General features: G+C 45.0%; 1 protein-coding gene across 1 annotated transcript in view; it reads right to left on the reverse strand.

Annotated features, from left to right (window-relative positions):
- The window catches only part of TNFAIP8L3 (TNF alpha induced protein 8 like 3), a 54,814-nt gene that overhangs the window by 13,003 nt on the left and 18,334 nt on the right, over window positions 1-23,477 (reverse strand). The gene's annotated exons all lie outside the window — the stretch shown is intronic.

Raw genomic sequence — 23,477 nt, forward strand, 5'->3', positions numbered from 1 at the left:
CAAAGACCTGGAAGACAGAAGAATTACCATCGATAGAAGAATGGCAGATGAAAATGATGGATTATATGGAACTCGCAGAAATGACCGGGAAACTCTGTGACCAGAGGGACGACGCAGTGGACAAAGAATGGATGAATTTTAAATTGTATTTAAAGAATCATTGTATGATTGAAAGTTAGATATAACAGGAGGATAAGTTAGGCTGTAGATAAGGAGATAGATTTAGGATGAGTAGGATTAAGATAAGATGTTAAGATTTATTAAGGAATATTGGTAATTATAAAGTAGGGTATGACTGTTATGAATTTAGGAAGTTACAAAAAGCTAATTTGACAAGGGACGCAGGAGGAGGAGGCAGGAGGAAGTCCCACTACGATGTGAGTAAGGAATATTAGTTATAAGAAATATATATGTTGTTTTGTCTTGTTTTTATTAGATGTTTATGTAGTCGTTATGTCAATGTATGTTTTTTGTGAAAAAATTTCAATAAATATTATTTTTAAAAAGAAACACAATATGAAGATGGAAAGAAGATAGTCCCTGCCAGAGAAGAATGGCAGATCAAGTTGATGGATTGTGCCGAAATGGCTAAAACAAGCATAGGCAAGCTCGTCCCTCCAGATGTTTTGGGACTACAACTCCCACCATCCCTAGCTAACAGGACCAGTGGTCAGGGATGATGGGAATTGTAGTCTCAAAACATCTAGAGGGCCGAGTTTGCCTGTGCTGGGGTAAAATGACCAGAAGAATCAGAAATCAGGAAGACCAAATTTTTAATAAGGAATGAGGAAAATTTATAATTTATCATAAAAACCATTGTAAACATTTGAAATTGTTAGCAGGATTGGAGTGACACTTGTAGTTTAATGGTGAATTTTGGGCACAATGGAGAGGTAAAAGATTTGGATTATTATAAAAGATGCAGGAGGAAATGATTAACAATAGGACCCACAAAGGGGAGGAGGGAAGTCCAAGAGATTCTTTGGAATCTTGTTTCTATGTTGTATGTTGTATATGTGGCTGTAAGATTTTAATCTGAAAAACCAAATAAATAAATTTATTTTTAAAAACCCCAATATGAACAATATGACAACCAAGATACTTCAAAACTCACACTTAACTGATTTTTTTTCTGCGCAGTTCTCCAACCAAGGCTTACAGAACTGCACGCACTAGGGGGAAATGCGTATGAAAATTAATGCATTTGTGAAAAGAATCTACAAGAAATGCATTACATTAGAAGCCGCTTGCAAAAATGCACACCCTAGTCAAAACCACAGAGAAAAACGTGTCTTTTAGTGATTGTGAAGAGCTCCGAAAGGATCTCTCCAAACGGTGAGAAAGGCAGATAAAGTATCAAATTCAATTCAATGTAAACAGGTGAAAGGTGATGCATGTTGGGACAAAAACAACTTAATTTCACATTTACGCTCCTAAGGGTCTAAACTGGCAGTATCTGGGCAGGAACAAGACCTTGGACAGCTCTGTGAAGATGTCAACCAAATGTGCAGCTAGGAATCGTTAGGAAAGGAATGGGAAAACAAAACTGCCAATATCATAATGTCATTGTACAAATCTATGGTTATACAAACCTATGAAGAAAGGATGCAGCATTTGGGTCTTTTTAGTTTCGAGAAAAGGGGATCAAGAGGTGACATTATAGACATTTCTAAAATGATGCAAGGTATGGAGAAAACAGATAGACAAAGGTTTTCCTCCCTCTCTCATAAAGCCTCTCCTCCTCAGCGAGGGGAGGAGTTGTGAACGGGAGCCGTCTCCTGCATCTGCGTGGGGGCGTTGAGCCCCTAGCCTTACCTGGCCCGCCGCCGCGCCCCACCCCTAGCAGTCAGCCAATAGGGCTGGCTTGGGGGGCGGGGTTTTGGCTGTACCTTAGCAACCGCGGCGGCCCCCATCCGCCATTCCGCTTCGTTCCTGCGCCGGATCACCCGCCCACCCTCCCTTTAGGTTGTTTATGGTTAGGACATTGCTATGGACTTCGGTTGGTCGCCTTGTATTCTCAAGGGGCCTGGTAGGAGTTTTTGTCCAATGTGGCAAGCTAGCACGGCCTCATTGGTTTTTCGCCTACCTCGTAGCAAACTGTCACAACTTTGTTAGATTGGCGGTTAGGCATTGGGTTTAGTGTGGTGTTGGAGGGCAAGGTTCGGGCCATCGCCTAACCCTCCTAAAATTTGGGTATTCCGTAATGGAATCCGGAGGTCGTGGATCCTGTCCAATGCCCTGTTGGTGGCTAGGGGCCATGGCACGACCTTCGGTGACTTCAGGGGGTGGAGCTTCCAGTTGTATCCTGCATCAACGGGCTCCGCCTTCTGGGCGGTAAACCCTTGAGTGACTCCACGCTCTGCGGGGGGAGTCAACTTTAGTCTGTTCAACCCAATGCCTAAGCCAATACCACTCACATGCTGTAACCAATAAAGTTGTGGCCTTTTAATCTCCATTTAACCTAAAATCTATGTGTCGTTGTGTTTTATTCCTGACATGCGGGAGGAGGGTCCTCGAATCACAACCCTAGAACCTGTGGACACCCAACAAAACTGAATCTTCGAAGATCAAGAAAGTACTATATAGTGGTACCTTGGTTCTCAAACTTAATCTGTTCCGGAAGTCTGTTCCAAAACCAAAGCATTCCAAAACCAAGGCGCGCTTTCCCATAGAAAGTAATGCAAAACAGATTAATCCGTTCCAGACTTTTAAAAACAACCCCTAAAACAGCAATGTAGCATGAATTTTAATATCTAACGAGACCATTGATCCAGAAAATGAAAGCAATAAACAATGTACTGCAGTCACACTATCAATCAATCAATCTATCTATCTATCAGTAGCTGAACTGGGTTCCACACAGTCACAAAAACAAAACAAAAAAGAGAGCCACAAAAACAAACACAAAACAAATAGCAAAAACAGGCAGACCTCAGCCTACCACTCAAAACGGAAGTGTGGCACTCAAATCGGAAACGTAACACTAAAAAAGGAGCACGTTCGGCTTCCGAAAAATTTCGCAAACTGGAACACTTACTTCCAGGTTTGCAGTGTTTGGGTTCCAAGATGTTTGAGTACCAAGGCTTTTGAGAACCAAGGTACCGCTGTAGTTAAACTACAATAGCTTCACTGTGATAAATTTCAATCTAGTTGGGGGAAGACCCAGTGCTGTCAAGTATCCCGTTTTCCCCGGGATTCTCCCTTATTTCAAGCAGTTTCCCGCTGCTCTCCCTTATTTTTTATTTCCCTTAAATTTCCCGTTTTTCAGCAGCTGCATGTGGAGGAGCGGAGACACGAACCCGGTTCCCCAGATTACGAGTCTACCACTCTTAACAATGACACCACACTGGCTCTCCATCTTAGGGCAACCTGACACAGTGCGTGTTCTTCTGTTATTTGTTATTTGTGTATTTATTTAAGGCATTTTGCAAAAGGTCCCACGGTCCCTGGAAAATCCAGTTAAAAGAAGGATGGGGGGCTGGTGATAGGGGTGGAGACTTTTTTTAGGTATACAGAGCCGAGGGCTTTACAGGTCAGCACCATCACTTTGAATTGTGCTTGGAAACATACTGGGAGTCAATGGAGGTCTTTCAGGACGGGTGTTATATGATCCTGGCGGCCGCTCCCAATCGCCAGTCCAGCAGCTGCATTCTGGATTAGTTGTAGTTGTAGCTGTATGAACTTCTGCCCATTAAGCCTTGTTAAAAGCTGAGGGTCTTTGCCCATAGAAGGTGGCAGTTTTACTGGCTGCAAAGGCTTAGAAAACCTGCCGTCTGCTGACTTATTACTTGGCTGAAATGTATTTAAATTAGATTTGTAAAAGGTTTATTGCTTATTTTATGGGTGGGGGGGGTGTTGTAATACTTTTGCAGATCCAGATTTATTTTCTGAGCCTAGGAGAAATATTCCACTTTCCAACATTAGTAAGAATGTCTCGAGATTCTTTCCGGGGTTTGGATTCCAACTGATAAATGATACCCTTGCTTGTGCCATTGCAAGACCAATTTTTTCTTTTAAAAAAAGGTTCGTTTCCATTCCTTAAAAGGCAACGGGACTTTTAAGAGCACTTAAAGTATGTGTGGGCAGAAAGCAGCGTCCATTCTTGCCCGTTCTACAGGAGAGGGTTGAGATCTGAGCTTCTCAAATAGCAGAAAGAGAACGACAGGTGTGTTGGAACCATAAAGCCAGACTGAAATCCTTACACTTAAGAATCTAAGAAGAGCCTGCTGGATCAGGCCAATGGCCCACCCCATCAAGTCCAGCATCCTGATCTCACAGTGGCCAACCAGATGCCACTGGGAAGCCAGCAAGCAGGACCTGAGCACAAGCCCTATCCTCTCCTGCAGTGTGGTGCCAGTGTGGTGTAGTGGTTAAGAGCAGTAGACTCGTAATCTGGTGAACCAGGTTTGTGTCTCCGCTCCTCTACATGCAGCTGCTGGGTCACCTTGGGCTAGTCACACTTCTCTGAAGTCCCTCAGCCCCACTCACCTCACAGAGTGTTTGTTGTGGGGGAGGAAGGGAAAAGGAGAATGTGAGCCACTTTGAGACTCCTTCGGGTAGTGAAAAGCGGGATATCAAATCCAAACTCTTCTTCTTCTTCTAAGATGCCCCCCCGTTAATCACTGCATGACCCCATCCATTGCATCATGTCTATTAGACTGCTTGCCTGTAGGCAGCCGAGAACTGCTTATCTTTTAATATACAAACAGTGCTCAGAGATGTTTTTACAAGTGTTTAGAAGTGAGGACAAGTGGAAGTGCAAAGCACATTAGGAAATTCAGGCAGACTGCGATGCTCTTGGGCTTTTCTCTCCCCTCTCCCCTCCCTTTTTAGGGGAGCTGTTCTATCCTATTTAGAGTCTGGAAGGAAACTTTGAAAAGTAGCAAAAATAGCGAATTTTTCCTTAGGCCTGGAGCTTGAACAAAGCAGCGACAGGCAAGCTGACAGAAAGGAGGTGGCAGCACATCGCTTCCAAAACAAACTTTGAAAGGAGCAGGCATTGAAAATTAGGCGGCTATGGTGCTGTCAAGCCTGGGCAAGGATGCTGAGCTCCAGTTTTCCACCCTGCAAGCCAGAGAGAGGCCTCTCCTGCCCCCCCCCCCACCAAATAAAAGTCACCAGGATCTTTACAGGATCAGCTTCAAAGGGAACTTGCTGAACAGGGCAGCAAAAACCAAGGAGCAAACAGCTCCCAGAGTTTGGCAAGGAGAGAAGGAAAGGACGACCAGAGCAACACGGCAACAAGTCCTTCGCAATGTTTCCCTCGCTCGAGGCTCCCATTGAAAAGGCCTCTGGGTGTCCTTTGAGTTGTGCCTTCCTTGATAGTATTTGGGTTAGACACAATCCCACTTTCTTTGCTTAGCCTGCAAAGGTTTGCAGGCAGTTGCACTGCTCTGCTTCTATCAGTGCATGGCCTGTCCTTTGCGTGTTTAGACCTTTTAAGCATTCCCTAGAAATAAATTCACACACGACTCAGATATTTGGTTTGGTTTTTGGCAGAATTTAGGCCACAACTTTATCGATTACAATCAAGTGAGTGGTTGCATAGGCTCTGGTTCGACTAGCTCCCTGCACCGTTGCAGGTAGCGCTGACCCAGGGCACAAGCATAGGTCAGCCTAGGGTGAACACCTGGAACAGCGGAAAGCCAGGGTCAGGCTAGTCCACCACCCAGATGTCCCCCTGGACTCGGGCATGGGCACAACCCCTCTCAGGGTTGACCAAACCATTGAGTCCCTGGATTCCTTTAACGGAATACCCTTCACATAGGGATGGTGAGAGCATTCCTGCATCCCTATCACTTGAACCAGAGTCTATCTGCAACCTTACAAGTTGTGACGATTTGCTACACGGCAAGCAAAACCCAAGTGGCAACAGCCAATCAGCCAAGTGGGAAAACTCCTGCCATGCCCCTGTCCCAATGACAGGCGACACATGACGGCATAGCAAGGTCAAGCGCAAGCCCTAAATATAGGAAGAGGTGGGTGGGTGTTCCGATGCAGCAGCCCCAAGAGGAAGCTCAGGAGCAAGTGCATGGGCTTATATAGGTCCCTCGATGCCCTTTTCTTGCATCCCATTGGCCAGATTGCACCCAGCATCGAGGGACCTACCAATAGGGTGTTGTGGCTATCCAAACGTTCCCCACCCACAACACAGGGTCTGGTTGGCCAGGACCTGATTTCCCACTGAATCTGCCTGTTCCATCAGGCTTTGGGAAACGGACTGCTTTTAATCTGAAAGGGCTGGATAATTGTAATTATCCGATCCTCCTAAACTCCCGCTGCCTTGTGGGAGATCTTCGGAAGAGGAAAAGGCTAAGGAGCAAACCCTACACAAATGTGGAGTGGAGTCCTTAAGACGGTTGGAGGGCGCCTGGTATGCCTCCTTCCGGCAATTCCTGAAACCAAGCTGGTGTCAAATGTATTTCCCTGCTTTCCTTCGGACCACATCAGTGAGGCTGAGGTGGGGGGGGGGCCCTAGTTGTCTGGGCAGCCCAGGACCTCCATCCACACTGCCCAGGCTTCCACCCCAGGGAGGTCACTTCAGTGCTGCTAAAGCAGTGGTTTGACCTCATCCCTGGAGGTGCACTCCATTGTCTGTCGAGGCAGATGGATGCTAACAATGTGGTTTTAATAGATTTTATGTAAGTATATAGTTCGACTTCTATCAATGTTTGATTGTTGTTGTTGTTGTTGTTGTTGTTGTTGTTTTAACAAATACACCTGCAAAACAACCTGCAAAGCACCAGTTTGGGAGGGGCCCCATGGTAATAGCAGAAATTCTAAAGCCCAAACTCATTCAGGTTTTATTTTTCATCCCTTTCCAACAAGTCCCCAGATTGTAGGGATAATATATGCAGAACGCTTTTTTTTTTTTTTAAAGGTAATTAAAAAAAGAGCACAGGAAAGCTCAAATCCAGAATCCAACTTTCAGGAAACCCCCTCCCCCAATTCCTACCCAGAAAGCTTTTCCTCAAAACAGTCTCCCTGTCTTATGACATCATTCACCTGATCCCCTGACATTTGCATTCTCTTTTCTTTCATTAAACCTCGATAATAATTGTACATATTTGACGAAACAGCTATGCTTTGTTTCCCCCCAAAACCGAACCTTATTAGGCCATGTTTATACCAAACACCCACTAGAAGACGCCGTGCCACATTCATTCGCCTCAATCTATGTCTTGTTTCTGTGATCAAGAAGCTAAACAGAGGCTTGGAGGTGGCGGAGACATCTGAAAGGGAGCAGAGGAAAAGAAACCATCCCATTTAAAAGAACTATGGCCAAGTTCAAAGTTTTGATACTGTTTGCATTGTCTGGAAACAACTGAAGACATTACTGAAGACAACAACATTTTCCAGATGAATGAATGGGTCTCTGCCATTCCCTGCACTGTTTTTAAATGTATCTCATGTTCTTTTTAATGCTGTTTTAGTTGATCGATAAATAAATTGGAGTTCTTGTTATTCAATATAGCAAGAAAAAAGTGCAGCAAGAACTCTGGCCATACTCAGAAAGGCCGTTTCATGTATTGAGCCGAAGTTAAAAGTAGATTCTGGGTCAAGAACCAGGAAGTGATCTTGCGCTCAGGTCCTGCTTGCAGGTTTCTGAAAGGCATCTGGCTGGCCATTGTGAGAACAAGCTGGTAGGGAGTTTCCTAGTTAAATGTGTCATCTGACGCCATTGTGATGTCAGGTGATGGACAGGTGGGGGAACCTATCCACTTGCCAAACTTGTGTATTAGGATAATACCCGGGAAGACAGGCAAACTAATGCCAGTGAAGCAAAGATCCTCAGTGTTGAAGCAATGATTCTTCAACATCAACTTCTTTGGACTGGTCATGTTGTGCAGATGCCTGATTGCGTGTTGAGGTCCCCAAGACACCCCCCAATAACTCACACCTGACACATCATATTTGTTTGGGTTTTTGGCAATAATTTAGGCCACAACTTTATTAAAATACAAATTATGTGAGTGGTTGCATAGGCATTGGTTCAGACTAGCTGTCCGCTGGGACAGAGCTGACATTCTGTCAGCGTCGGGAGAATGCCACCTGGGGAGAGTTAAGGAGGCCGGGTGAAGCAGTGCCCCCCTCTCCCCAGGGGTCCCAGGGGCTCTTGCGTGGCTCTGTCCCCCGACCGGGGGTTCGGACAAAAGCATCTTGAGCCCCTGGATTCCTTTAACGGAATTCCCTGCACATCATCATTCTGGAAGGGGGGGCCCACCCTTCCAGTACCAACACAGGAACCAATGCCTAACCGCCAACCTTACAAGTTGTGACTAGTTGCTACTGCAGTAGGCAAAAACCAGATGGCAACAGCCAATCAGCCAAATGGACAAAATTCCTACTGGGCCCCTGCCCCAAAAGCAGACGACCCCATGACAGGCAGTTGCAAGGTCAAGTGCAGAGGCCTAAATAAAGGGAGGGAGGGTGGGTGATCCAAAGCAAACAGCCAAGAGAAGGATCCTCCTTCTTGCAGGACAATATATAGGACGCTGGGCTGTCCATCATCAGATTGATACATTAAATTCTGCTTGGCAACTCACAGGGGCCTATAGAAGCTGTGGCCAGCTAGCAAGTCTGCCCAGCAACAAGGAGGTGTCTTCTAGCCCTCACCGCAACACATGCTCTCATTTGAGAACCCGATTTATCATCTTCCAAAGCAACTACTCTATTCTGAACTTTAAAATGGAAAGTGTAATGCTGGTGGTCAATAAAAGAGGTTCAAAGACTCTCTCAAGGCAAATCTTAAAAAAAATGTAGTATAAACACCGACAACTGGGAAACTCTGGCCTGTGAGTGCTCCATTTGGAGAACAGCCTTTACCAAAGGTGTCATGGGCTTTGAAGATGCCCAAACTCAGGACGCAAGGGAGAAACGTGCTAAGAGGAAGGCACGCTTGGCAAACCCTCATCATGATCAACTCCCACCCGTAAACCAATGTCCCCACTGTGGAAGGACATGTGGATCCAGAATTGGCCTCCAGTCACTTACAGACTCACTTTAAAAATTGTGTTTACGGAAGACAATCTTACTCGGCTACGCGTGATCGCCAAAGAAGAAGATTAGGATAATAAGAACATAAACACCTGCATTTTATTTTATTTAACCCCCCCCCATCCTCACTCCCTTTTTTCTTTTCTTATTTTATCACTATCTTTTTTTTTTATAAATGAAATTATTCAATTGAAATATTAATGACAACCGCAGTTTTTGGGTGGGTTGGGGAGAGGCAGGTCAAATCTAGTTCTCCACCACCTCTGATTTCCCATGATAGAAGCAGGCTTGCGAAAAACAGGGCTTGGCTCAGCACCCTTCCTCCTGTGAATCATTGCTCCACAAACGCTTTCTGATTAGCTTCTCGCAATTCAGAGGTAGGACACAAATAAACGTCGGTGGGGAGGGAGGCAAGAGACGTCCAGAACTGGGAGTGCTCTGGCTTGCCAGCTAGCCGAAGGAGAGAAAGCGGTGGGGAGGGGGGAGAAAAATGGGGTGGGTGCTTTGAAAACGTTGTATGGGGAACTGGCGTTTGGAAAAAAGAAATGGTTATTCATTGGTTCATTCATGAACTTGCCCCGCCATTCAGAAGATTTGGCAGGGGAAGCAGAGGGCAGAATAGGGCCTCAGCTCGGTCGCTGCATAACGATGACCAAAAATCTGTTTCCATCTTCTCGGAGCCAGTGGATCTATTTCACCCTCATCTCTCTTGCAGGATTTTGGGACTACCCAAATGCCAAGAGAAAACAAAAATCCTGACCCGCGGTTCTAAAGAGAGAAGCAGCTTTTCCTACAAAGGCACAGACAGTTGCTAAGTTGCTCCCTAGACCCCCAAGATAGATCAGGTTTCGGGTTTTCTTAGTGACTCTGGGCATGTGCGTTGGAATAAGCCCTGGATTGTTCTTGAAGGCAAGCTGCCAGGCCATTTCCTTACAGTATAGACACCTTTTTGGCCGACAGAGGCTGTTTGCTTGTAGCAGCTGCCTACCAGGCAGAAATCCAACAGGCGCAGCTTCCCCGGCCCAAGCGATGGGGCAAATCTGCATCTGTTGATTTCCTGCATGGTGGGCTGTTTGCTTGTGTTTAAGAAGCAGCATCTGTTTCAGAGAAGTGGTGGTCAACACTTTCCCTACTGGATGACCAGGCAGAGGAGCCAAAGCAGAAAATGAGGGTAAACAGATGCAATCAAATGTTCCTGTACATTTTTAAGTGTTTACGCTAAAGACAGACTTTTAATGGGTGCAGCTGGGAAGGCTGAGATACTATCTGTTGCAAGGCTATTGAAATATGCAAGAATCCCATCCTTGTCTGCATTGGGTCACTCTAGTTTTGAAGCCAGAGTTTTGGACTCATGGCAAAGGTAGCCAAATTAAAATTAAAAGTAAAAATAAATAACAGTGCAGACCCTCCGAGTGTTCCTATTTTCCAGAATTTCCCGGTTTCTGATTTAATGACAGAATGTCCTGCTTTTCCTTAGGACGTCCCTATTTTAATTAGGGAAATGTTGCAAGGTATGGAGTTATGGGACCCCCAAGCCAAGGAGATAAGTAACTATACAGTCATACCTTGGAAGTCAAACAGAATCTGAAGAAGTGTGCATGCACATGAAAGCTCATACCAAGAACAAACTTAGTTGGTCTCTAAGGTGCTACTGGAAGGAGTTTTTTATTTTATTTTGTTTTGACAATGGCAGACCAACACCGCTACGTACCTGTAAACAGAATCTGTTTTGGAAGTGTTTGACTTCCAAAACATATGGAAACCAAAGCGCGACTTCTGATTGGCTGCAGGAAGCTCCTGCAGCCATTCGGAAGCCCCATTGGATGTTCGGCTTCCAAAAATAGTTCACAAGCCGGAACAGTCACTTACGGGTTTGTGGCGTTTGGGAGCCAAAACGTTCGAGAACTAAGCTTGGTTTGAAAACCAAGGTATGACTCTACATTCTTTGGAAGATGTCAGAAAGCAGCCTTGTATAGGGAAGGTGTTTTTTAAATGTTTAATGTTTTATTTATGTAGAGCCAGTGTGGTGTAGTGGTTAAGAGCGGTAGACTCGTTATCTGGGGAACCGGGTTCGCGTCTCCACTCCTCCACATGAAGCTGCTGGGTGACCTTGGGCTAGTCACACTTCTCTGAAGTCCCTCAGCCCCACTCACCTCACAGAGTGTTTGTTGTGGGGGAGGAAGGGAAAGGAGAATGTTAGCCGCTTTGAGACTCCTTCGGGTAGTGAAAAGCGGGATATCAAATCCAAACTCTTCTTCTTCAAACTCTTCTATTTTGTTTTTATATATGTTGGAAGCTGACCAGAGTGGGCAGGATATTATTATTATTATTATTATTATTATTATTATTATTATTATTAGAATAGGACGTACCTATTTTAATCGAAGATATGTTGGTGGATCACCTTTAAGGCCAGCATTTTGCAGGAACGATTGATGCACATACCACAAATTTAGGCATGTACGATTAAGGAGGCTTAAAGTGAGGGGGATAAATGGATGTGACTCTTGTCCTAGGTTATGTTTCAACCACCCAAAATTCAGAGGGTCCTATACATACACCCCTTTCTACCTAGGCAACGAAGAGGCATGACCCCGATCCGAGGATACATTCCTCCCAGACCAAACGCTCTAGGAGGGTGTCGATCAGGGTGGCCCAGGGAGAGTCTCCATGGCCACACAGAGAGGCCCAGAGAGGCCCACTCTTGTCCTAGTGTCGCAGGAGACAACAAGGAAACCATCTTGGATGAGCAAAATCATTCTGTCTCTCTCACTCACAGCCAGTTTGCTAACAACTGCCGAGGGTTTGAGGTCAGAGACTGAGGAGAGCGAGAGGCAGGACATGGCTTTTATTGACAGGGTATTAATAGATTTCCACGTTACGGTTTTGATTCCCTGTCAGGTCTGTTTTCCTTCCTCCGCTTAACGATGTAAAAGCAGAATCTTAAAGCAAAATCAATGACTATTCCATTTTTGCATCTGATTATAATGTCAAATAGCTTTTAGGCGCTGTGCAACGAAGCCGCCCAAAGTCGTTTTCTTTGGCTATGGCCCAAAAAGGAAGAGTTCGCAAGAAATATTAGAAGCACATAAGTAACCTCCTGGGAAAGCTGGCAGAGCACATGTTGGGCATGCAGAAGCAGCCAAGTTTGATCCCCTTTAGTAGCATTGGGAAAGATTCAGTTCTGAAACACTAGAGAGTCAATACCAGTCACCATAGAACAGGGGTGGGGGACCTTTGGCCCTTCAGATGTGGCTGAACTACAACTCCCAACAGCCCCAGTCAGCATGGCCAATGGCCAGGAATGATGGGAGTTGTAGTTTAGCTTGGTGGTGGCAGCAGGGGTTTCCTGCAAACAGCATAGATGATAATAAGCCAGATGGACCCGTGAGCTGACCTGATATGAGACAGCTTCCTACAGGCAATGAGAAAGTGGAAAGTTGTTGTCCTTAAGGCTCTGGAGAAGAATGCAGCACAGGGGGAAGGCACAACTGTAGCTTGAATTCCCCTGTGCAATTCTGAAACACAAACTGGGCGAAATGTCCATGCAATTACAGCTTGTGTATGTTCGCCTAGCCCCCTGTTGCCCTTTCAGCTTCCGAGACATCCTCTTCCTAGTCTCCCTCTGACCACTGAGCCTCTTGGACTTGCCGATCAGAAGGTTGGCGGTTCGAATACCCGCGACAGGGTGAGCTCCCGTTGCTCTGTCCTAGCTCCTGCCAACCTACCAGTTTGAAAGCACACCAGTGCAAGTAGATAAACAGGTACCACTGCAGCAGGAAGGTAAACTGTATTTCTGTGTGCTCTCGTTTCCGTCACAGTGTCCCGTTGTGCCAGAAGCGGTTTAGTCCTGCTGGCCACATGACCCGGAAAGCTGTCTGTGGACAAACGCTGGCTCCCTCGGCCTGAAAGCAAGATGAGTGCTGCACCCCATGGTCGCCTTTGACTGGAGTTAACCATCCAGGGATCCTTTACCTTTTACTTTTTGTCCTACCACCACTCACAGGGCTCTGAGCCTTCTTCCCTGGGAGTTCTCTAGCTGGTTCCTCCCACCGTTCCTCTGCGTCCAACCAGTCAGTGAGAACAGGTGATATTCCCAAGCCTACTTGGTGTCAGGGACTGGGCAGAGGAGGAGGAGAGGTGGAGACCCCCTCCCCATCCTTCCAGGGAGGAAGAAGAGGAAGGCAACATAGATTTACAAGTTGGGCTTGTGGGAAGTCGCAGCTCAGAGGCAGATGAGGGGGAAAGTTGGGAAATCATGGGAGAGTCAGAGCAGCAACTGGTTGACACGTTGTCACTAGAAAGCATTCCAGACCCACCATCTCCCAGAACCCAGCGACCCTTAAAAGTAGGAGAGCAAAGAGCTCAAAGACAGAGGGCACCTAGCAGCAACCGAAGAGGAGATGATGAGGAAGAATGAGGAAGTAGGAGAGATGTGTGTGTGTGTGTGTGTGTGTGTGTGTGTAGATTCACTCGGGACAGCACCATTATCCAAGAGGCTGCGTTCTATAGCCTCTCTCTGTAAAGTCCGAAATAAAAAAGGACGGTAAGACACTTTCCCTCGTCTTTATACTTTCCTGGGCAACCAGCCAGGAGCCACTGACAGCATCCTGACACTTGGAGATTGTGAGGATTGAACCTTTGCCACCTGACCATTCCAGCAGCAGCCAATGGCCAAGGCAGAAAGGCACAGGGTGATGTGCAAAGTAGCCCCAAGTGTAACGCCCCATTTCCAGCTTGTGCAATGGGCCTTCTGCCGCTCTCCTAGCCAACCCCTGCAAGATTTTCTAGGGGGACCCCCCAAAACCCCTGGAACAGAATTGGTGAGGAGCAGAGGCACATACTGGCAGGAATGCTGGGAAGGAAGTTCCTTTTTTATCTTCGAAATTTGTTTATTTCCAGACATAAATAACAAATAAAATATTACATACTTTATTCCAAATAAGAAGTCCAGATTTCATACATATTTCATTATGATATATCTTTTTCGTGTACCATATATATTCCCCCTCCTCCTCTGCTTCCCCTCCCCCATGTGTGATCTCATACCTGATAATTCCAGTTGTTGTTACATTCTCAGTTGCGTTGTTTTTAAGTATGTCTATTTTTTACTTCAGATTACTTGTTGTCTTTCTTTTCCCATGCGCTTTCACACCTCATTCTACCACAGTTTTAATTCAGAGCAGTACTTCTCCATGTAATATTTCAACCCTTCCCACTCTTTTAATTAAATCTTGATTTGAGCGGCCCCTGATGTTAGCTGTCATTTTGGCCATTTCAACAAATTCTATTAATTTACATCTCCATTCTGCTAACCTTTCCAGTTTTTTGCAATCAGCAATCTTGCCGCCGCAGTAGCATATAGTAAAATATTTTTCTTATTTTTTGGAATACTTTCTGGTAAAAGTCCCAACAGAAATAGATCTGGATTTTTTTATTAAAGGAGAATTTTAGTATTTTCTTTAATTGTTCATATATTTCATTCCGGAAGGGCTGGGAGGCAAGTTCCATGGAAATTCTTAGACTGTCAGGACATGTGAGTTGGCTACCACTCATGATTCCTTTCCTGCCTTGCGCAGTTTTGCGCATTCAATAGCCTCACCTGGAAAAGTCACCAGATGTGATGGATTCTGGTTTCATGTTATGAACAGTGGGACTGCTGCTCTCTGAACCTGTTTGGCCTTTTGGCTCCGATCTTTTCTTTTTTCCGTAGTCCTTTTAAATGTGTTTGTGGGAGTGGAGAGGGGGGTTATTGGTTCGTTTTTGTTCATGTTTGTATTATGTACTTTGTGGTTTTATTCTGTATTTTATGCTGCAAACCACCCCGAGAGCTTTGGATGAAAAGCAATACAAATTTAATAACGATAATAATAATAGTCGCCCTCATTTGCCAGAAGAAACTTTTTCAAAACGACAAGTTTGCAAAAAAAAAAAAAACCCTGTGCAATTGCCATTTGTTCCTTTCCCTACAGAACAGGCTGTGTTAAAAAACAAAAAAAAGCAGGAAAAATATTAACAGACCCACTCGAACTCACTTAATGGCTCTTTCAAATGACCTTGTGGAAAGATATTGACGAACGCTAATAATGTCAGTCATAAAATGTGAAGCATTTGAAATAGATTCAGTTCCACCCCCCCTGGCAAACAGAGTAGCAGGCTTCCCCCACACACTTGGCAATCAAACCAAACAACCCATCTTCTTGCTCTCAATGCTTCTCTGCCCACACTCTCATGCGCACAAATCAAACTACAGAGATTCCCTTGGGCGAATCAATCTGGCTGTATTTTATTCTCTGACTAGAAATACACCAATTCGCTTTCCGCAGGTAAACGTGCGTCGTGGGAACAGAAACACATGAAATGACCCCAGCTCAGTGGCAGAGCAACTGCTTGGCATGCAGAACGTCACAGGTTCAACCCCCGCTGTCCCTTGTTAGAAAATCCTGGACTCTGGAGGGACACTTTGACCACCGGGGAGGGAGAGAAAGCAGATTCGCTGCGTTTAAAGGCAGATCTACCAAAGCCACAGTTTCAGAAACAGACAGATGACGGAAACACACACATCCTGCAAAACCTGGGGTTCCTTGAATTTTGCAGTGCAGTTCTCTAGTCAAGTAATGTGTGCAAAGAGGCACAGCCTGGGGTAAAGTGTGCAGACCAATGCATGCAACAACAAGCAAACGACAAACATTAAATGAGAGGGAATTGCTTTGCAAAAATGGGTATCTGCTTCGGCAGGTGTCAATGGATCAGACCCGCCTTCAACTCCTGGCAGAATGCATAGCACTGCAGATTGGTCTTCTGAAATGTTCACGTGATAAAGGGCCAATTGCATTTGTGCACAGTAGAAGAAATTCATACTAAAATGCTGGTGAATTTTCACGAAGACTGTTTTGTCGTTTTGAAAGCACACTGATGTGGAAACGTGGATAACTGAACTTGAAACTGGAAAAATGAGAAACAGAGAGGACCCAGAATTTACAGTCACCTTTCCTGATCTGCCAAGTCGGTGGAGACAGCACCGAACTAGATGGACCAGTGATCTGACTCAGTCTAAGGCTTAACAACTCAGTATAAAGGAAGAAGATGAAATGCTTTTTTCATACATTGCCTCTTCCCACTGCACCACACGCCCAATCTGCGGCCTTTTTCTTTGCTGCCATCATTTCCCCCTCCTACTTTCGATCTAAATTATTTCAGTCCACCTACGCAGGGAAGAAATGTGTTGACTGGGTGCGCTCCATCAAAAGCTCTTCCCGCACAACCGTCTCTGACGTCAGGGCGAAAGTGCACCTGACTTTGAATGTGTATCTGCATCAAATGCGCAGAGAGCTGTACTTTTAAAATGCAAATTCTATCAGCTCAATGGTGGAAGGGGCTGATAATTAATGGGATCAGAATAGGCATGGGTTGGGGCGGAGGGGAGAGTTAACCCTTCCTTCCCCTGAATCCCTCTGCTGAAGCTGACTTTGGGGTGAAATCCACAAATAGCTATTATTAAGGCTGCAAGGTTTAGTTGACTAATTAATTCAGATGAATCAGTTAACAGTTGTGCAGTTAGGGAAATTCTAAGGCATAGGCAACCTCAGCCCTCCAGATGTTTTGGGACTACAACTCCCATGATCCCTAGCTAACAGGACCAGTGGTCAGGGATGATGGGAATTGTAGTCCCGAAACATCTGGAGGCCAAGGTTGCCTATGCCTGCTCTAAGACCAGTGGTTCTCAAACTTTTTTCTCTGGGTCACACTTTCAGAATAAAAATTTGCTCGTGTCACCCCAAATATTTTGTTGCTAAGAATTGCATTGGAAAACGAAAAGAAACAACTTGATTTATAACACATAACACAACTACTTTATAATAATTATAAATGAGCCTCTTACAGATGTACCTTAAGTATGTGTACAAACTCAATGAAAGGTTATATTCGGTCTAATTTGAGACAAATGAACTCTCATCTCCTCATCAACGCAAAGAAGCCATGCTCTTGCTTTCATTTTGAAAATATATCTATCAATATTCTGCATATATATATGATAAAGGTAAAGGACCCCTGGACAGTTAAGTCCAGTCAAAGACAACAATGGGGTTGCAGCGCTCATCTCACATTCAGGCCGTTTGTCTGTAGACAGCTTTCCAGGTCATGTGGCCAGCATGACTAAACTGATTCTGGCGGAATGGGATACTGTGACGGAAACCAGAGCGCACTGAAACTTCCTGCTGCAGTGGTACCTATTTATCTACTTGTACTGGTATGCTTTCGAACTGCTAGGTTGGCAGGAGCTGGGACAAAGCAATGGGAGCTCACCCCATAGCGCAGATTTGAACCGCCGACTTTCTGATCAGCAAGTCCAAGAGGCTCAGTGGTTTAGACCACAGCGCCACATATTATACAATATGATACTATGGCTGGGCAATATTTGGTTTTCAGCATCACGATATATCACCAGCTAAACATCACGACAAACTGATTTGCGTGGCAATGTCCCTCCCCTCCCCGTGTAAGTAATGACACAGATACATTATGTACGGTAAATTTTAATGGGCATAAAGGCCACAACTTTATTGGTTACGGATGTTGAGCGGTATTGGCTTAGGCATTGGACCCTATCAGCTATATCCGACCCCAAACTGTGTGCTGGGAGTCAGTGAAGGGTTAACCACCAGTAAGGAATCCCAGTGATGAACACTGCCCAGAATTCCCCCTGTGATCACCGTAAGGGGCGTGCCTTAGGCTCTCAGCTCTCCTGGCTTCGGACAGGGCCACGTCCCTGGAAACCTTTACCGGAATACCCTTCAATTGAGGGGCAGTTGATGACGCTACCTCCCCTCCTCACTTCATATGGAAATTTTCCAATGCCTAACCGCCAAACCAAGAGTTGTGACGATTGCTACAAGGTAGGTGAAAAAACCCATATTGGCTAGTCCAATTGGGAAAAGGTCCTACCAGGCCCTCCGGCCAACCAAGGCGACCAACCGAAGTCCATAGCAAGGTTGAAGCTAAAACTAAACCTTAAGGGAGGGTGGGTGGGTGAACCTAACCAGCTGGGAAGCGGGACAAAGGGGGTGAGTTTCTCACACGCCACTAATTTAAAGGGACTAAGACACGCCCCCCCAGGCCGACTGGATTGGTTGGCCTGCAGAAGGCACTGAAATACTCTACCAATCGCACAGGGGCTGGAATCATCCCCTCCGCGCATGATCGGGTCGTGAGGCCCGCAAATCCACCTCCTCTTAATGCGGAAGTGGCCATATCACGATGTCTGAAAGAAGGATGGAGTTCTGTAGAGGCATGGGCTGGCTTCACTGTTTCCTCCCCACATTGTGATTTTTGCATAGCACACAAACACACACATCATGATTGGCGATATATTGCCAGGTCAAAAAATTATGAAACTGATATCACAATATAGACTTCAAACCGATTATGGACGATGTATCGATATATCACACAGCCCTATACTGTACTGTACTGTACTATACTATACTATACTATACTATACTATACTATACTATACTGAAATGTTTAAATCAGGGGTCAGCAACCTTTTTCAGCCGTGGGCCGGTCCACCATCCCTCAGACGTTGTGGGGGGCTGGACTATATTTTGAAAAAAAAAAATCAACGAATTCCTATGCCCCACAAATAAACCAGAGATGCATTTTAAATAAAAGCACACATTCTACTCATGTAAAAACATGTTGATTCCTGGACCATCTGCGGGCCATATTGAGAAGGCGATTGGGCAGCATCCGGCCCTGGGGCCTTAGGTAGCCTACCCCTGGTTTAAATGTTTCTTTGATTGTCCTTGAATCTTTCTGCCACACTTGCCATCCTCTCCTGCCACATCAGTGTGGCAGGCCACACCCTGAGAACCACTGTTCTTGACTTTGCGCTCAACTGTCTTACCGCCTTTACCTCCTTTAGAAGGTAACATTGCATAAGTTAATTCAAAAGGTGGTGAACAAGTCTGTTTGGGGGACCCCTTGTCTCATTCCCCATGGCTTTCTGCTATAACAGTACCACCACAGATTAAATTCTGCATGTGTATGTGTTGGAATAGAGAGGGACTGCCAAGAGGAGGGCAGCAACCGCCCCCCCCCATATTGCTAACACATATAAAAATTGCAGGTGCCAAGCGCTATCAAGGCCACATCTGCATCTATATCTAAAACATTAACACAACACATTAAACAACGATGGCTCCCCGCAAAGCATTCTGGGAGCTATAATTTGCTCAGGGAGTTGAGAGTCATTAGGAGACCCCTATTTCCCTCTTGGAGCTACAATTCCCTGAGCAGTTAAGCACCCAGTCCCTATCCCCGGGGAAGCAATTCCCAGGGAACTGGAAAGGACAATTGCAACGATGTACATAAAGCGCTTGAAATAGTAAAAGAAGAAAAGAGGATCTATAAATATTGTGTGTTATTAAACAATCACAAGCAAATTGTTTAATATCTGTTTCTGGGACGCTTACTGCGGAGCGAAAAAATATATCTCTTTACAATAGACAAATGAGCACTTCTTCTTTTTTTAAGAAAAAAAAGGGGGATTGTTGAAATTTTGAATTATGGCTTCTATTTTTATGCCGGAGTTGCAGTTGGTGCCAAAGAGCTAAACAGCCTGAATCAGAAGCAAATGAGAGGGCTGGAAAAACATTACTCATTCCCCTTTAGCTGCATTGTTCAAAGGGGAAACAGGAATTCCTTTTCGTTCCTTTCGCCGCTCCCCATCCGACGCTGCACAATTCACGGTGTCAGAACTCATCTAAATTATCTTCAGTACAGTTCGCGAAAAGATGTCAACAGTGATTAAGGTAACCTTGTTGTTAATCCTGCAATCTCCTTCTCAAAGGGGTTTCGCTAGTATCAAATGCCTACAGGGGGTTGTGGCTAGCAATCCATGGGTCTTGTGCACTTATCCCTGGGGGGGGTACCACATTGGCACCACCATCCCCCCACAGTGTGACCCCCCCCAAACTGTACAGAGCCTTACACATCTGTTAAATGAATAAGCAACTTTTGCTCAGAGTAGACCCAATGAAATGCATGGGCACGACTCACTTAGCACCATTAACTTCAATGGGTCTACTTCGAGTACAACTTAGTTGGGTACCGCCTGTGATCAGCGACTGGGCAAAATCCGGTTTGTGGGTGATGACCTCTTTCCCTACCAAGTACTAACAGGGAGAAGGAACAGAAGAATTGTGTCACTGAGACCTATTTATAACTTTCTCTCCGAGAAGATAATCTTCTGTCCTTTTTTGTTTGTTTGTTACAGGCACCACCAAAATGAACAAGATTATAAGGGTTCGGGTAAAGGAGAGACCTGAATTTTGCAGTATTAAAGGTGGTAACAGAATTAACTGGAGTATTTCCTAACTTAATAAGACTATTTGGACTAATATAACAATAACAGCTGGTGTGGTATAGTGTTGAGGGTTTTGGACTGGGACCAGGGTTCAAATCCCCGCTCAGCCACGAAACACATGGAGTGATCAGTCATTGCCTCTAAGGCTAACCTACCTCACAGGCTAGTTGTGGGAATCAAAACAAGGAGGTGGGAGAACCATGTAAATAATAAAATAAACATTTTTTTGGTCCCCCCTTCTTCCTTCTTTCCCTTCTCTCCTCTTGCTAATGAATCTTTATTCTCTAATGTGCTAATGAATTTTCACTGTCAGATGGCTGGTGAATTTCCTTACTTGCAGATGGTGGTGTGATGATTAATTTTATGCTCCTACAGTATATTAGCTTATACGTATCAAGTACTTAGTTAACTATTTAATTTACAGTTTTGTTTCAATCCCCGTTAAATGAGAGAGCAGAACTAGGTCTCTTAAAGGAAACACGCACGAAAAACTAAACACATTTGGGGCCCCCATAAACAGCTTGTGGAAGTTGGGTCCTAACCAGAAGGAAAAAAGATGGGAAAATACAGGAATATGAATCCTACATGGTAAAACAGGGATAGGGAATATGTTTCAGCCTGAGGGCCACAAGGAAAGAAGCATTCTCAGAGTTCAAATATGCATCCCAGCCAGGCAAAAGCACTTGGGGGAACAGACAATGAAGGGTCGGTGAGGGGTGTGGCTGGGGAGAATTCTAGGGCCAGATAGAGATTCTTGGGGGCCACATTTGACCCCTGGTTCTGAGGTTCCCTGCACCTGTAGTCTTCAGGAATTGCAGACCTTTAAGAGGTATGTGGACATGTGGAGAAAATGTGGAACAAGGCAGAAAAGAAATCTTAAACTGGGATCACTGTAGAAGAAAAAACAAAATAAAAAATAAAAAAATCCTTCAGTAGCACCTTAGAGACCAACTAAGTTTGTTCTTGGTATGAGCTTTCGTCTGTAGAAGTATGCATGCACACGAAAGCTCATACCAAGAACAAACTTAGTTGGTCTCTAAGGTGCTACTGAAGGATTTATTTTATTTTATTTTATTTTTTTTGACTATGGCAGACCAACACGGCTACCTACCTGTAGAAGAAAAGACAGTGAATGGACAGGCAAAAAGGAGAAATGATCAAAAGTTAAAAGGAGGAACCTAGAACTTCCACAATAAAGAACTAATGTAAAATAGCAGATGAAAGCACTCTGTCACCCTTGTACAACAAATGCACTTTCGTATAACAAAATGGGACGTTTGCAGTTAGGAAAGTGATGGGGAAATCCACTGAAAAGCGTTGGGCCAAACGAAAGATTAATGGTACGACCTGAAGGCAAATCAGGATGGATGCTCCTTGTCATATAATTTGCCTATAAACAGATTGGAACGAATGTTCAAGAAAGACCGGATGTGGCCCAATTACCCTGTAAGCGTTATGCAAGCAAATCTGGATGAATGCTCATGACATCTGAAGGAGCCCTCAATGCAAAGCACAGAGAGGCAAACTACGCCCAGGAATGCATTTGTGTCTTTAAAATGGAATGTGAGGATTACGAACCTCCGAGGGCGAAAGGGTCTTCTGCGGTTATTCAATTGCTTGGCAGAATCTATTTGCTCGAGAACATCCTGCGGTGGCTTATGAAACTTTTTTCTCAATATGCTGCCCACATATTTTTACAAAACACTTTTGAATTGTTGTGCGGCGCTAAGTCAGTTCCTTTCAGGCCAGGCTTCCCCTCCCTCCTAACTGCTTTGCTGACTCACATGGCTGAATGTTAACACAAACTAAGTGTAGAGAAACAAATAAGAGTGTGATCAAAATGCAAACGTGTGGAGGCACCCCCACTTTTTAAATTGCCACCGTGAAACATGAATAAACAACCGTAAACCTCCCATAAAGCTTGGAGCGGCTCCCTTTTGAAGAAAGGTTACAAATTTGAGGCTTTTTTGTTTGTTGAGAGAAAAGGCAAGTATCCCGTGTGGGGAGAATACTGTTGCATTGCGTTCCTGCTTGCACGCTTACCATAGGGTTGGTTGCACCCTGTGAGAATAGATGCTGGGATGATGAGCCTTTGACTTGGTCTAATAGACTTTTCTAATGTCGCCGAAGAATTCATGCTTTTGAATTATGGTGCTGGAGGAGACTCTTGAGAGTCCCATGGACTGCAAGAAGATCAAACCTATCCATTCTGAAGGAAATCAGCCCTGAGTGCTCACTGGAAGGGCAGATCCTGAAGCTGAGGCTCCAATACTTTGGCCACCTCATGGGAAGAGAAGACTCCCTGGGAAAGACCCTGATGTTGGGAAAGATGGAGGGCACAAGGAGAAGGGGACGACAGAGGATGAGATGGTTGGACAGTGTTCTCGAAGCTACTAACATGAGTTTGGCCAAACTGCGGGAGGCAGTGAAGGATAGGCGTGCCTGGCGTGCTCTGGTCCATGGGGTCACGAAGAGTCGGACACGACTGAACGACTGAACAACAACAACAACAACAATGTCGCTTCACTCCCAGGACTAACAACTGACTCCGGAGAGATTTCCAACGGCAACACAGTTGGTGTGATGGGGTTTAGAGGGAGAGCATTAAACCCCCTCCTCTGCAGGCTGCAGTCCTGATTAAATGCCCTAGTAGTAGTAGTAGTAGTAATAATAATAATAATAATAATAATAATAATAATAATAATTTGAATTTATTTACTGCCCTATACCCAGGGGTCTCAGGGCGGTTCACAGAATAAAATCAAGATATAAAACCACAAAATACCTAAAAAATAAAACAAACAACCCAATAATACCCCCCCCCAAAACCACATTTTAAAAGGGCAAAGTATGTAAGGCTTGGTTAAAAAGGAATGTTTTTGCCTGCCACCTAAAGGTGTATAATGAAGGCACCGGGTGAACTTCCCTGAGGAGAGCATTCCACAGACAGGGAGCCACTGCAGAGAAGGCCCCGTTCTCATGTTGCCACCCTCTGGACCTCTCAAAGAGGAGGCACATGAAGAAGGGCCTCAGAAGATAATCTCGGGGTCTGGGTAGGTTCATATGGAAAGAGGCGGTCCTTGAGGTACTGCTGTCCTGAGCCATTTAAGGC

This window comes from Lacerta agilis, chromosome 13, assembly GCF_009819535.1.
Source record: "Lacerta agilis isolate rLacAgi1 chromosome 13, rLacAgi1.pri, whole genome shotgun sequence".
Classification (NCBI taxonomy): Eukaryota; Metazoa; Chordata; class Lepidosauria; order Squamata; family Lacertidae; genus Lacerta; species Lacerta agilis.